At 42.1% G+C, this 13,222-nt stretch overlaps 1 protein-coding gene across 7 annotated transcripts in view; it reads left to right on the plus strand.

Moving 5' to 3' along the window:
- The window catches only part of LOC143745618 (transmembrane O-methyltransferase homolog), a 43,317-nt gene that overhangs the window by 290 nt on the left and 29,805 nt on the right, over positions 1 to 13,222 (plus strand). For 3 of the 7 annotated variants that reach the window (XR_013206037.1, XR_013206036.1, XR_013206038.1), the window contains exon 2: positions 951 to 1,133. The exons of the other annotated variants lie outside the window; for them this stretch is intronic. The gene's annotated coding sequence lies outside the window, so the exon portion shown is untranslated. The remainder of the gene's footprint in view (positions 1 to 950; positions 1,134 to 13,222) is intronic. 7 annotated transcript variants of the gene reach the window in all.

Below are 13,222 nucleotides of genomic sequence, written 5' to 3' on the forward strand. Positions count from 1 at the left end.
TATGGCATGTGGCTGTAGCCTTTAAAACAGTGAGTACATTTTTTGCAGCTGAAATTAACAACATTATGTCAGAAGTACTAACTCAACTTATTTAACGCAGAATATTTCTTTAAATGTTGTCGTGATCCTCGCCTAATTTAACTGTAGTATCTTCAGAACACCTGTAATGTAGGCGAACACTGTCAGTTTGAGATTGATAACCTCGTGCTCCTTCACTTTCTTCAGTTTGCTGAGATTAGCAGGGTTTACTTCACACTTCCTCTGATGTATTCCACAGAGGAAAGGTTTAGATGACAAATAAGAAGTAAATAATCACATATTTTGGGTGAACTTTCCCTGCTACATTTTCAGCATGAAATTAAAATTATTTCGATGTATTTTCTAAATGCATGCTATAGATATTATTGTAAACGATTCATGCATGTGTTTGTTCATATAATTACTTTGTAATTTTTAAAATGTCCACTTAAAGTCAATCATAAAAATAAATCAACTGACAATTCTAATTTTTTTAACGAAATATTGCAGTGTTTATTATAAGTGATTTTATCATTATTCTTTTAAATTCATGTTCCTGGTAATGTTGAATTAGAATAACTTCCTCTATTTATATAGACAACCCGTTTTTATTATGACTGAAATGGACCATGTTTTATATTACACAAGATTGTCCAGCCTACAACTACACCAAAACCCTTTACACCAAAAAAATACATTACGGCTACAAAAGATCTTCAAATCCACAAACACAATAATAATAAAAAACTATACTTGCCTAATAGTGATAAATGTATGTCTGTAGCATACTGAAGTGTAACAAAGACTGAGTGTACTCGCCATTAAAATAGTTTAAGGCGGCTGAAGACGTCTTGTTATAGAATGCATCAATCCACAGAAATAATGTCTTTTACTCTTAATAATAAGTTTGCTGAATGAACCTATGATTGCAGGGCACGTTGTGTCATTGGGCCTGCGTTTCACACAGATGTTTACATCACATGTAACTTCCCTTCATGTCGACATTAAACCAGCTCCTGCAAACTCACATTTCTTCACTTCTGAGAGCCACGCCCACATCTCAACATCCAATCAGCAGCTGATGCACAGATCCAAGCCCCGTCCTACATTCTGATGTAGGTCACAATAAAGCCGGGTGCACACTGTGTGATTTATAATAGTCTTTTACGATTGTTGCTTGTCAGACTGTATGAAAATGATCATCACTGTAAGATCTCAGATATCATTGATGTCACACTGTAAGATCTCAGTTATCATTAATGTCACACTGTAAGATCTCAGTTATCATTAATGTCACACTGTAAGATCTCAGTTATCATTAATGTCACACTGTAAGATCTCAGTTATCATTAATGTCACACTGTAAGATCTCAGTTATCATTAATGTCACACTGTAAGATCTCAGTTATCATTAATGTCACACTGTAAGATCTCAGTTATCATTAATGTCACACTGTAAGATCTCAGTTATCATTAATGTCACACTGTAAGATCTCAGTTATCATTAATGTCACACTGTAAGATCTCAGTTATCATTAATGTCACACTGTAAGATCTCAGTTATCATTAATGTCACACTGTAAGATCTCAGTTATCATTAATGTCACACTGTAAGATCTCAGTTATCATTAATGTCACACTGTAAGATCTCAGTTATCATTAATGTCTCACTGTAAGATCTCAGTTATCATTAATGTCACACTGTAAGATCTCAGTTATCATTAATGTCACACTGTAAGATCTCAGTTATCATTAATGTCACACTGTAAGATCTCAGTTGTCATTAATGTCACAGTGTAAGTGAATGAGCAGCGCCGTTTCGCCTAGTACATACTCAAGTGTGTGTGACGCTCATGGTGTTTAAAGGTGCTCTAAGCGATGTCGGGTGACGTCACTTCTTGTTGACGTTCGAAGTATTGTCAAACAAAACGAAGACCCTCCCTCCTCCTCCCGTCTCCTCCCCGTCCCTTCCGTACCCATACAAAGATGCAATAATAACAAGATAACTTTAGCTTCGTGTTTTCCAGTGAGCATAAACAACGGCTCCGTCGGAAACAAATTTAGTCAAAGTTGTCAATAGCCTATAAATGAACATTCAAATTCATAACAAACAGTGGGTGAATACAATCATTCACACAAACTGTCGCCCGACTGTGAGTTTGCTTGATCATTTACAATAGAGAACGATCGCTTATGGAGGACCAAACCTGCAGAAATTAAAAATTAATAAATGAATAAATAAATGAATAAATAAACAAATACATATGCGAATACATGTAAAAATAAATAAATAAATGACTATTTATACTTTTATTTCCTTATTTATGTATAATTATATTTTTTCCACATTTATTTATTTTTTCATTTATTTATGCATTTATTTATTTTCAATTTTATTTATTTTCACATTTATTTATGTATATGTATTTATGTCTACATTTATTTATTTATACTTTTATTTATTTATACATTATTTATTTATACATTTATTGCTCTAGTATGCTAATGAGGGGGGGGTGTTTTACCTAAGAAATAGCAATCGATCTCAGAGTGGCAGTACTGAAGCATTGAGGCCACAGTGACACCTTGTGGTGTGACCAAACAATACGCAAGAGGTTTGTGGACGTGACTTTACAGGTCACGCAGGAAATCATGGCCGTAAAACATCAGCAGGTCGGGATTTCTAAAATGTCTGGGCACACATGAACAGAATCCATAGATAACAGACATGGAAGCGCGTCAAAAGGATCCACTATTAACCAAATTTTATGACATGCATTGTAGATCCGTACACAGAAGCTAACTGCATTTTTAATGTAGCCTATCTTCCAAAAACAATGTTGACAGCAACAAACTTTTCCATAAAGAGTTAAAATAAACGTAAATAAAGAGAAAATAAATAAATGAATTCAAATATTATAATTTAAATAATTGAAAGAACAACATTATAGTATTACAACATTACAATTATAATATTTTAATTCATTTATTTATTTTCTCTTCCTTGCCTTTCATGGTTGTAAATATGATTTGAGACTTCATTGCTGTTATTTATTGTAATTTGAGAATTGGAAAAAAATACAATTTTGTTAATAGCCTATTGTTTGTTCAATGCCTATTTTGTATGTAAATTGGTTTATTTCTCAAAAAAAAAATTCCGCCACCTCGCAAACAACAAAATTAATAAATAAATGCCCCAATAAAAAATGGTGTAAAAAAGCCTATGTATGTGATAATTTTATTATATAACATAATATGATATACTAGCACACGGGAAGAGTGTTGAAAAATAGGCTACTTTTTCTTTATTTTTTGCTGTTTCTTCAGAAAAAGAAAAAAAGTTCCAAACTCCACAGAACCGCTGCGACTCTAAGCAACACGTGGTGTTTTCTTACTGAACGAATCAGTAGCCTATTTGAACGAATCGTCTGAATTAATGATTGAACTCACTCGTTAAGACGGTGGCATAGGCCTATATACAGTATACTGGCTGTTTTAGTTTCATACTTAAAAGTATAATTTCATTGATTCTATCATTAAATATTTTAATATTCAAAATATTATATTTAATATTAATTATATAAGTGAATCTCATTTACGCAACTGTAATTGCAGTGTAAATGCATCCATGGCTCCTCTGCATTAACAGTCTGTGTAAATAATATCTAATGCCATTCAGAGTCAGCGTCAGTCCCACATCTGCAGTGTGAAGATGGATTTTGTTGAAACTGATTTTACTGGTGACTATGGAAGCTTGTTTCCGCCACTTAATAAATAAATAATAATAATAATTGCGACTTTTTATCTCACAATTGCGAGTTTACATCTCGCAATTCTGACTTTATTTCTCAGAATTGCGAGATATAAAGTCGCAATTGCGTGTTTTAAAGTCAGAATTGCGAGAGAGAAAACTAAGAATTCTGACTTTTTTTCCCGCAATTCCGACTTTATATCACGCAATTCTGGCTTTATAACACATAATTGCGAGTTTATATCTCGCAATTCTGACATATTTTCTCAGAATTGTAAGATATAAACTCGCAATTGCGAGTTATAAAGTCCAATTCTATGGGGAAAAAAGACTAACTTTTTTCCTCTGAGAATAGTTTATATCTCACAATTCTGACTTTATATCTCACAATTCTGACTTTATAACACGCAATTGCGACTTTATATCTCGCAATTCTGACTTTATATCTCGCAATTCTGACTTTATAACACGCAATTGCGACTTTATATCACGCAATTCTGACTTTATATCTCGCAATTCTGACTTTATAACACGCAATTGCGACTTTATATCTCGCAATTCTGACTTTATATCTCGCAATTCTGACTTTATAACACGCAATTGCGACTTTATATCACGCAATTCTGACTTTATATCTCACAATTCTGACTTTATATCTCACAATTCTGACTTTATAACACGCAATTGCGACTTTAGGCTATATCACGCAATTCTGACTTATTTATTTATTTTTCATTCTGTGGCGGAAACAAGCTTTCATAGGTGACAGCCCTATAGTAGTGCCTTATTAACTGAATTGATCAGTTAAACTTAAGGACTTATAGGCTACATGATGATGCATATAGCCTATAATAAGGTTTTTAAAAAATGCTCCAGGAAATCAATTTATAGCGGAAATATCACCTCTTTATGGAAAAGTTTGTTGCTGTCAACATTGTTTTTGGAAGATAGGCTACATTAAAAATGCAGTTAGCTTCTGTGTACGGATCTACAATGCATGTCATAAAATTTGGTTAATAGTGGATAATTTGATGCGCTTCTGTGTCTGTTATCTACGGATTCTGTTCATGTGTGCCCAGATATCTTAGAAATCCCGACCTGCTGATGTTTTACGGCCTTGTCCGGAATAAAGAGTAGGCCTATGTATCGTAAACCTATATAGCTATATACAGTTAGGGCATATTAAAGGACATAAACCGTGTTATAAGATTTTGGCCATATTGCCCATCTCTAAGTCATTTATTTCCTGCGTGATCTGTAAAGTCACGTCCACAAACCTCTTGCGTATTGTTTGGTCACACCACAAGGTGTCACTGTGGCCTCAATGCTTCAGTACTGCCACTCTGAGATCGATTGCTATGCCTTAGGTAAAACACGCCCCCCTCATTAGCATACTAGAGCAATAAATGTATAAATAAATAAATGTATAAATATATAAATGCATAAATAAATAAATGTATAAATAAATAAATGTAGACATAAATAAATGTAGACATAAATACATATATACATAAATAAATGTGAAAATAAATAAAATTGAAAATTAATAAATGCATAAATAAATAAATGAAAAAATAAATGTGGAAACAAAATATAATTATACATAAATAGGGAAATAAAAGCATAAATAGTCATTTATTTATTTATTTTTACATTTATTCGCATATTTATTTATTCATTTATTCATTTTTAATTTCTGCAGGTTTGGTCCTCCATACGCTTGCTGCTAGAAATAGGTTACGACTGTAACCTATGTTCCCTGAGAACAGGGAATGAGACAATACGTCATCGACGTTATGGGGAATGCCTCAGGTGTGACAGGTGTCTGAAATCAAATATCAACTCACAGCAGTCATGTTGACCGGCGACAGCCCGCGCATCATCAGCTCGAATGATGAGCACGTCAATCTGGATGCATAAAAAGGGCGCCTTGAAACCGTGACAACATCCTATCGTCTGAAGGGACTGTTGCAGGCAGGTCCCAAGGTATGGCAGGGAGACGTATTGTCTCGTTCCCTGTTCTCAGGGAACATAGGTTACAGTCGTAACCTGAGACGTTCCCTTTCGAAGGGAACTCAACAATACGTCATCGACGTTATGGGGAACGAAATACCCACGCCGCCATACTGAGGGGAGTGCATGCCCAGTGGCAGTGACAACTGTCAGAACCAGTAATACAAAGGACACTAAAACCACTCACCCCAGGTCACGTTGGGCTGTCAGTGACAGCACTCCCTACCGGTCATAGCCCAAGCTAATGAACCGAGAAAACTGCCAGAACATAGTTCATGTGAGGTATATCTGGGCCAGCTCAAAGGCTTAGGACCACAACTTCCTAATAGAAGGGGTCCCTTCTAGGGAGTGTGGCTAGGGGACTCAAAGGACTCCCAGCCACTCACTATTCAGGAGAGCATGCCTCCTGGCATGCCACCAGGCTGGCCTGGTGATCTATACTAAGACGCACAGTCTGGCCATTGCCTGTCTGTCCAAGACAGAGCCTCTGGAAACTGCCTTGGAAAAGGCATCGAAAACTGAAGGCCTGCAAAGCTGGCAGAAACCATTCAGTTCCGGATCACAGAGACGGGACCACCTGGAGAGTGTAACTCAACCTCAAGCAATGACGGAAGTCGTCCACTCAATCCATGGGTCTACCCAGTGCTCGTTCTTAACACTGAGGGAGTAAGAGAGGGATCAAAACCAGGAAGATCTGCTGAGGCCAAGACCTGATTACCCCCTATGTGGGGAGCTCCAGTACATGAGAGCTCATATCAGGATGGCCGGTGAGGCCTGAAACCTGACAACCACAGCATGTGGAAACTCATACTCAGGAAGGCCTATGAGGCCTGTAACCTGGCGACCACAGTATGTGGGAGCTCATATCAGGAAGGCCGGAAAAACCTGTAACCTGATACCCAGAATATGGGAGCTCATAACCAGGAAGGCCTGATAAGGCCTGTAACCTGACAACCACACCACGTGGGGCTCCATTAGAAAGTACATGAAACAAAAGTGCATGTACTTAGCCATTCTGAGTCCAGAAAAGGCCTGGATCAGAATGTGGAAGTTAGCTAGAAAGGCGTCTGTCGTAGCATACTTTGACGACAAGACGCAACTGGAGTGGGACCCGAGGTGAAAGACTTGGGTCTGGGCCACATAGAAAGGGACCGAAGCGTACAGCGCATGACCCTTACCATAAAAAATGTATTTTAGAAAGTACACAAGATGTTCCATCATGTGACTCTACCATAAGTATGGTTTTGACATGACCAGGAAGGCCAGATGAGGCCTGTAACCTGATAGTCAAAATGTGTGGGAGCTCTCATTCAGGAAGGCCTGATGAGGCCTGAAATCTGAGATGTGAAAGCTCACAACCACACCCTAGCGACCACAGTGAGTGGAGTTCACATTCAGGATGGCCTGGTGAGGCCTGAAACCTGACATGTGACAACTCATAACCAGGAATGCCAAGGAGGCCTGAAGCCTGGTGACCACTGAATGTGGGAGCTCAAAACCAGGAAGGCCGGCGAGGCCTGTAACCTGACGACCACAGTAGGGGGGAGCTCATAACAGGAAGGCCTGACAAGACCTGTAACCTCACAACCACACCATGTGGGGGCTACTTTCAGAAAGGCCATAAGTATGGATTTTAGAAAGTACATGAAACAAAAGTGCGTGTACTCAGTCATTCCGAATCCAGGAAGGCCTGGATCAGAAAAGGTGTCTGTCGTAGCAAATTTTGACGACAGGACACATCTAGAGTGGGACCCGAGGTGAAAGACCTGGGTCTGGGTTACATAAGAAGGGACCGAAGCATACAGCGCATGACCCTTACCATGAAAATGGATTTTAGAAAGTACAAAAGATGTTCCGTCGTGTGACTTACCATAAGTATGGTTTTAACATGATCAGGAAGGCCAGATGAGGCCTGTAACCTGATAGTCAAAATGTGTTGGATCTCACATTCAGGAAGGCCTAATGAGGCCTACAACCTGGCATGTGAAAGCTCACAACCACACCCTAGCGACCACAGTGAGTGGGAGTTCACATTCAGGAAGGCCTGGTGAGGCCTGAAACCTGACATGTGACAACTTATAACCAGGAAGGCCGAGGAGGCCTGAAGCCTGGTGACCACTGAATGTGGGAGCTCATAACCAGGAAGGCCGGTGAGGCCTGTAACCTGACGACCACAGTAGGTGGGAGCTCATATCAGGAAGGCTGGTAAGGCCTGTAACCTGATACCCAGTATTTGGGAGCTCATAACCAGGAAGGCCGGTGAGGCCTGTAACCTGGCGACCACAGTATGTGTTCCAGTATATGGTAGCTCATATCAGGAAGGCCGGTGAGGCCTGTAACCTGGCGACCACAGCATGTGGGAGCACATAACCAGGAAGGCCGGGTGAGGCCTGTAACCTGGCGACCACAGTATGTGGGAGCTCATATTCAGGAAGGCCGGGTGAGGCCTGTAACCTGGTGACCACAGTATGTGGGAGCTCATATTCAGAAAGGCCGGGTGAGGCCTGTAACCTGGTGACCACAGTAGGTGGGAGCTCATACTCAGGAAGGCCGGTGAGGCCTGTAACTTGACAACCACAGCATGTGGGGCTACTTCCAGAAAGGCCATAAATATGGATTTTAGAAAGTACATGAAACAAAAGTGCATGAACTTAGCCATTCTGAGTTCAGGAAGGCCTGGATCAAAAGTGGAAGGTAGCTAGAGAAAGGCTTCTGTCGTAGCATACTTTGACGGCAGGACGCATCTAGAGTGGGACCCAAGGTGAAACACCGGGGTCTAGCCACATAGGAAGGGACTGAAGCGTACAGCGCACGACCCTTACCATAAAAAATGGATTTTAGAAAGTACACAAGACGTTTCGTCGTGTGACTTACCATAAGTATGGGTTTAAGAAGGTACGGAGCGTACAAAGAAAATAGATGAAGTAAATGTGCACGTACTCAGCTCCCTCCTACTTTCACTCACTCCTACGGGTCTACATCCCTACCAGAAGCCTACGATCGGCCAAGGAGCGACGGCTCGTGGTGCCTTCACAGCGAGGTACAAAATCACTGTCCAGAACATTCTCATTCACGGTTCCATGCTGGTGGAATGACCTACCCACCCTCGTCCGGAATGCAGAATCCCTGACAGCATTCAAAACACAACTGAAAACTCATCTCTTCCGTGAGCACTTAACATAAAAAAAATAATAAAAAAAAATAAAATAAAAATTCTTAATCTTCGCTTGTCTGGTTTATGCTACTCTGAGCAATGTTTGAACTTTGTATTCTGAGAACTTCTTGCATTGTTTTTGCCTCTCCATGATGACTCGCTTGCTTTAATCCTCAAATGTAAGTCGCTTTGGATAAAAGCGTCTGTTAAATGACTAAATGTAAATGTACTTCATCACTCTAACTTCAGGAGGCCGGTTTTGAGGCCTGGATTTACCCATGATCAGGGAGGCCAGATGAGGCCTGTAACCGGATAGTCATAGTGGGTGGGAGCTCACATTCAGGAAGGCCTGGTGAGGCCTGTAACCTGGCGACCACAATATGTGGGAGCTCACACCCAGGAAGGCCTAAGAGGCCTAAAAACCTGGTGAACACAGTGTGTGGGAACCCACATTCAGGAAGGCCGGATGAGGCCTGTAACCTGACCTGTAGAAGCTCATGGGGGCTCATACTCAGGAAGGCAGGGTGAGGCCTGTAACCTGGGGACCACAGTATGTGGGATCTTATATCCAGGAAGGCCGTGTGAGGCCTGTTACCTGGCGACCACAGTATGTGGGAGCTCACATTCAGGAAGGCCGTGTGAGGCCTGTAACCTGGCGACCACAGTATGTGGGAGCTCACATTCAGGAAGGCCGGGTGAGGCCTGTAACCTGGCGACCACAGTAGGTGGGAGCTCATATCAGGAAGGACAGAGAGGCCTATAACCTGGCGACCACAGTAGGTCGTACTCAGGAAGGCCGGTGAGGCCTGTAACCTGGCGACCACAGTATGTGGGAGCTCATATTCAGGAAGGCCGGGTGAGGCCTGTAACCTGGTGACCACAGTATGTGGGAGCCCATATTCAGGAAGGCCTAGGTGAGGCCTGTAATCTGGCGACCACAGTAGGTGGGAGCTCATCCACAGTGCGTGGGAGCTCATAACCAGGAAGGCCGGATGAGGCCTGTAACCTGGCGACCACAGTATGTGCCACAGAATGTGCCGGGCCACAGTATCTGGGAGCTCACATTCAGGGAGGCCGTGTGAGGCCTGTGACCTGACATGTAGAAGCCCATCACCAGGAAGGCCGGTGAGGCCCGTAACCTGGCAACCACAGTATGTGGGAGCTCATACTCAAGAAGGCCGGGTGAGGCCTGTAACCTGGCGACCACAGTATGTGGGAGCTCACATTCAGGGAGGCCGGGAGAGGCCTGCAACCTGACATGTAGAAGCCCATCTCCAGGAAGGCCGGTGAGGCCTGTTACCTGGCAACCACAATATGTGGGAGCTCATAACCAGGAAGGCCGGCTGGGGCCTGTCACCTGGCGACCACAGTGTGTGGGAGCTCATAACCAGGAAGGCCGGATGAGGCCTGTAATCTGGCGACCGCAGTGTGTGGGAGCTCATAACCAGGAAGGCCGGATGAGGCCTGTAACCTGGCGACCACAGTATGTGGGAGCTCACACTCAGGGAGGCCAGGTGAGGCCTACAACCTGACAACCACAGTGTGTGGGAGCTCACACTCAGGGAGGCCGGATGAGGCCTACAACCTGACAACCACAGTGTGTGGGAGCTCACGTTCAGGGAGCCCGGGTGAGGCCTGCAACCTGACAACCACAGTATGTGGGAGCTCACATTCAGGAAGGCCGGGTAAGGCCTGTAACCTGACATGTGGAAGCTCATAACCCGGTCTTTTCAAGCTTTTTATTATTATTATTTTTTTTTAGCTGCAATCTGTTGGTGGCACGTCACGCACCTCAGCCCGAGCAGGACCAACACAATTCAGAGGGAATTCAGAGGGTTCAGATGCCGCGCCCACTTCCCTCGAGAAGTGGGACAGACGAGAACGGAGCGTTTTCAGAGAAAAACGCTCACAGTTTGCGCAGGAAGCTCCCTCGAGAACTTCCCGCGCGTGCTCTTCTCCCAGGCAAAAAACGCACAGATCGTGTGAGTCCTCCGGTGTCAAATATCTGGGACACGGGTCGACACACTTGCGCAAAGTATTTCTCCCCTTCTCTGCACGCTTCATTTTTGTTGACTACTCAAAAACAGACAAACAGTCCCTGAAGACGAAAATGATGTTGTCACGGTTTCTAGGCGCCCTTTTTTTGCATCCAGATTGACGCGCTCATCATTAGAGCTGATGATGCGTGGGCTGTCGCCAGCCAACATGATTACTGTGAGTTGATATTTGATTTCAGACACCTGTCACGCCTGAGGCGTTCCCCATAACGTCGATGACATATTGTTGAGTTCCCTTCGAAAGGGAACTATATGTTGTATTCACCAAAGTTAGCGCTGACTGCATTTTTCTGGCTAATTATATCATTATGTTGGTTAGGCAAACATGAACGTCCTAAAAATGTATGTACCACCTGTCCAGCAAACACAGAGCTACCTTGTTGTCGGATTGGAAGGTCCGGAGTTCTTGCCACCTTTCGAAGGCTTCTCCGATTTAAATTCGGGACTTCGCGCGTTTCTTAACCTTTTCCCTCTTTGGTGTTTGTTCATCGGAACGTCATCTCTTTGTTTCGTGTGTCGGCCATGTCAAACTTAAAGAGAATATAATTCAAACTTCCCTCTTCATGCTTCTCTCTCCTCCACACCCACTGCGTGAAAAGAGCTGTAATCGGGCATGTAACACTCCTGAGTACTCCTGTGTACTCCACAAATAAACGTGTGTGTACGGGAGTTTGCTGTCCCGTCACACAATCCCGAATACTCCTGGATATGTACCAAGTTTGGGGCACAGCAGGGAGCAACTAAGGGCCATCAGTTACCATGGTGAATAATCCCCCGGTCGGGGTCAATGCAAGGGAATATTAGCATTTCACACCTTTGGGACACAAGGCAGTGGCCTCCTTCAATTGGTCAGAGGTCTTACATAGGATTGGCTGCTCAATGCTTTGTCCCTCCTCTAAACCCCCACACTATTGGTCCAGTTTATGGCCTCATTTGGGTTTATTATTACTCATTATTGATATTTATTATCATTGGTGTTCATGATTATAATGTCAAGACAATCAGATAGACAAAGTTGAGTTTGTTATTTTTATTATTTGTAAATGACACTGGGCACATGACATATATATATATATACACACAGTCAAAATTCTATAAATAAAAATACGTTAGCACAGAATACACTTTACTATTAGTCATACAATATATAGCACAGCGCAGACAAAACTGTACTACGGGTTGGAGGTTGAACAACCCACACCGACTTTCCATCCAAGATGGCATCCTCCTCTTCAGACATGTGGTCAACTGTTGCAGTCTTCCAGATAGCTGCCTCTTCCTCTGTCTGGAGAACGCCAGTCCTGCTGCTCAGCAGCTGCAAAATAGGAGGGAAAAAAGTAATTAAACCACTAAAAATATCAAATGGGTTGGGATGGGAGCCTCTCCCAGGCTGAGTCTTTTACTGAGATTTATATTTATTTATACTTACTCTTCTTTTTCTTTGTCTCATGCGTGCAATGATCCTGCTGTCCTCCATCTTGTCTTTGTTCTCATCTTGGGCCATCCTGTAACCCCTTCTAACAGTTTCAAAATACATCTTGCAGGATGCTAGAGAGAGGGAGATAGTGAGGGGGTAGAATGTGTTTATTTACTAACTAATCTATACAGTTAAATAGTTGTAGACTTGGGACATTCTCTTGTGACTTACCTTTTAACAACAGTAGGATCTACGTCCGGTACAGCCATGGAGACGCCATTAAAAAGATAGGTTGTGACCTCGAGGTTGTGGGGGGAGGATAGACTGTGGAGCAGTAATTAAAGAAGGTTGATTAAAAATATAATTTAGAAGAAAGGACTGTTATGAAACAATAGTTTTAAAGATATACCTTGTCTGTTGGTCATATTTGTGTATGTTGTTTTCCCCATTGTGCAATCTCCGTACAGCTTCCTGTAAAAATCCAACATAGTATGAGGGCTCAATTCAAATACATTAATAAATAAAGCACACAAAGTTCAGCAGACACCGCCAAATGTTTGTGACAGTCAGAAAATAACTTACCGCAACAGAATTATTCTCAGCTCTCTTTAATTTCTTTGAAGAAGGCTCCTCTTTTGCCTCTTTGAGCTCATTGATGTCAGCCTCCATCTTATCCAACCTCTTGTCCATCGTCTCCAGCTTTTCAAATATCCTCTTCAAACTTGCATTTACCATATACACCAGTCTGTTTTCGTTCAGACTCGGAGTTTGAATAGCCACATACACCCAGGACACCCAGATACAAACAGCCT

This window comes from Siphateles boraxobius, unplaced genomic scaffold (genome assembly GCF_051911475.1).
Source record: "Siphateles boraxobius isolate OS27281-9 unplaced genomic scaffold, OSU_SipBor_1 207, whole genome shotgun sequence".
Classification (NCBI taxonomy): domain Eukaryota; kingdom Metazoa; phylum Chordata; class Actinopteri; order Cypriniformes; family Leuciscidae; genus Siphateles; species Siphateles boraxobius.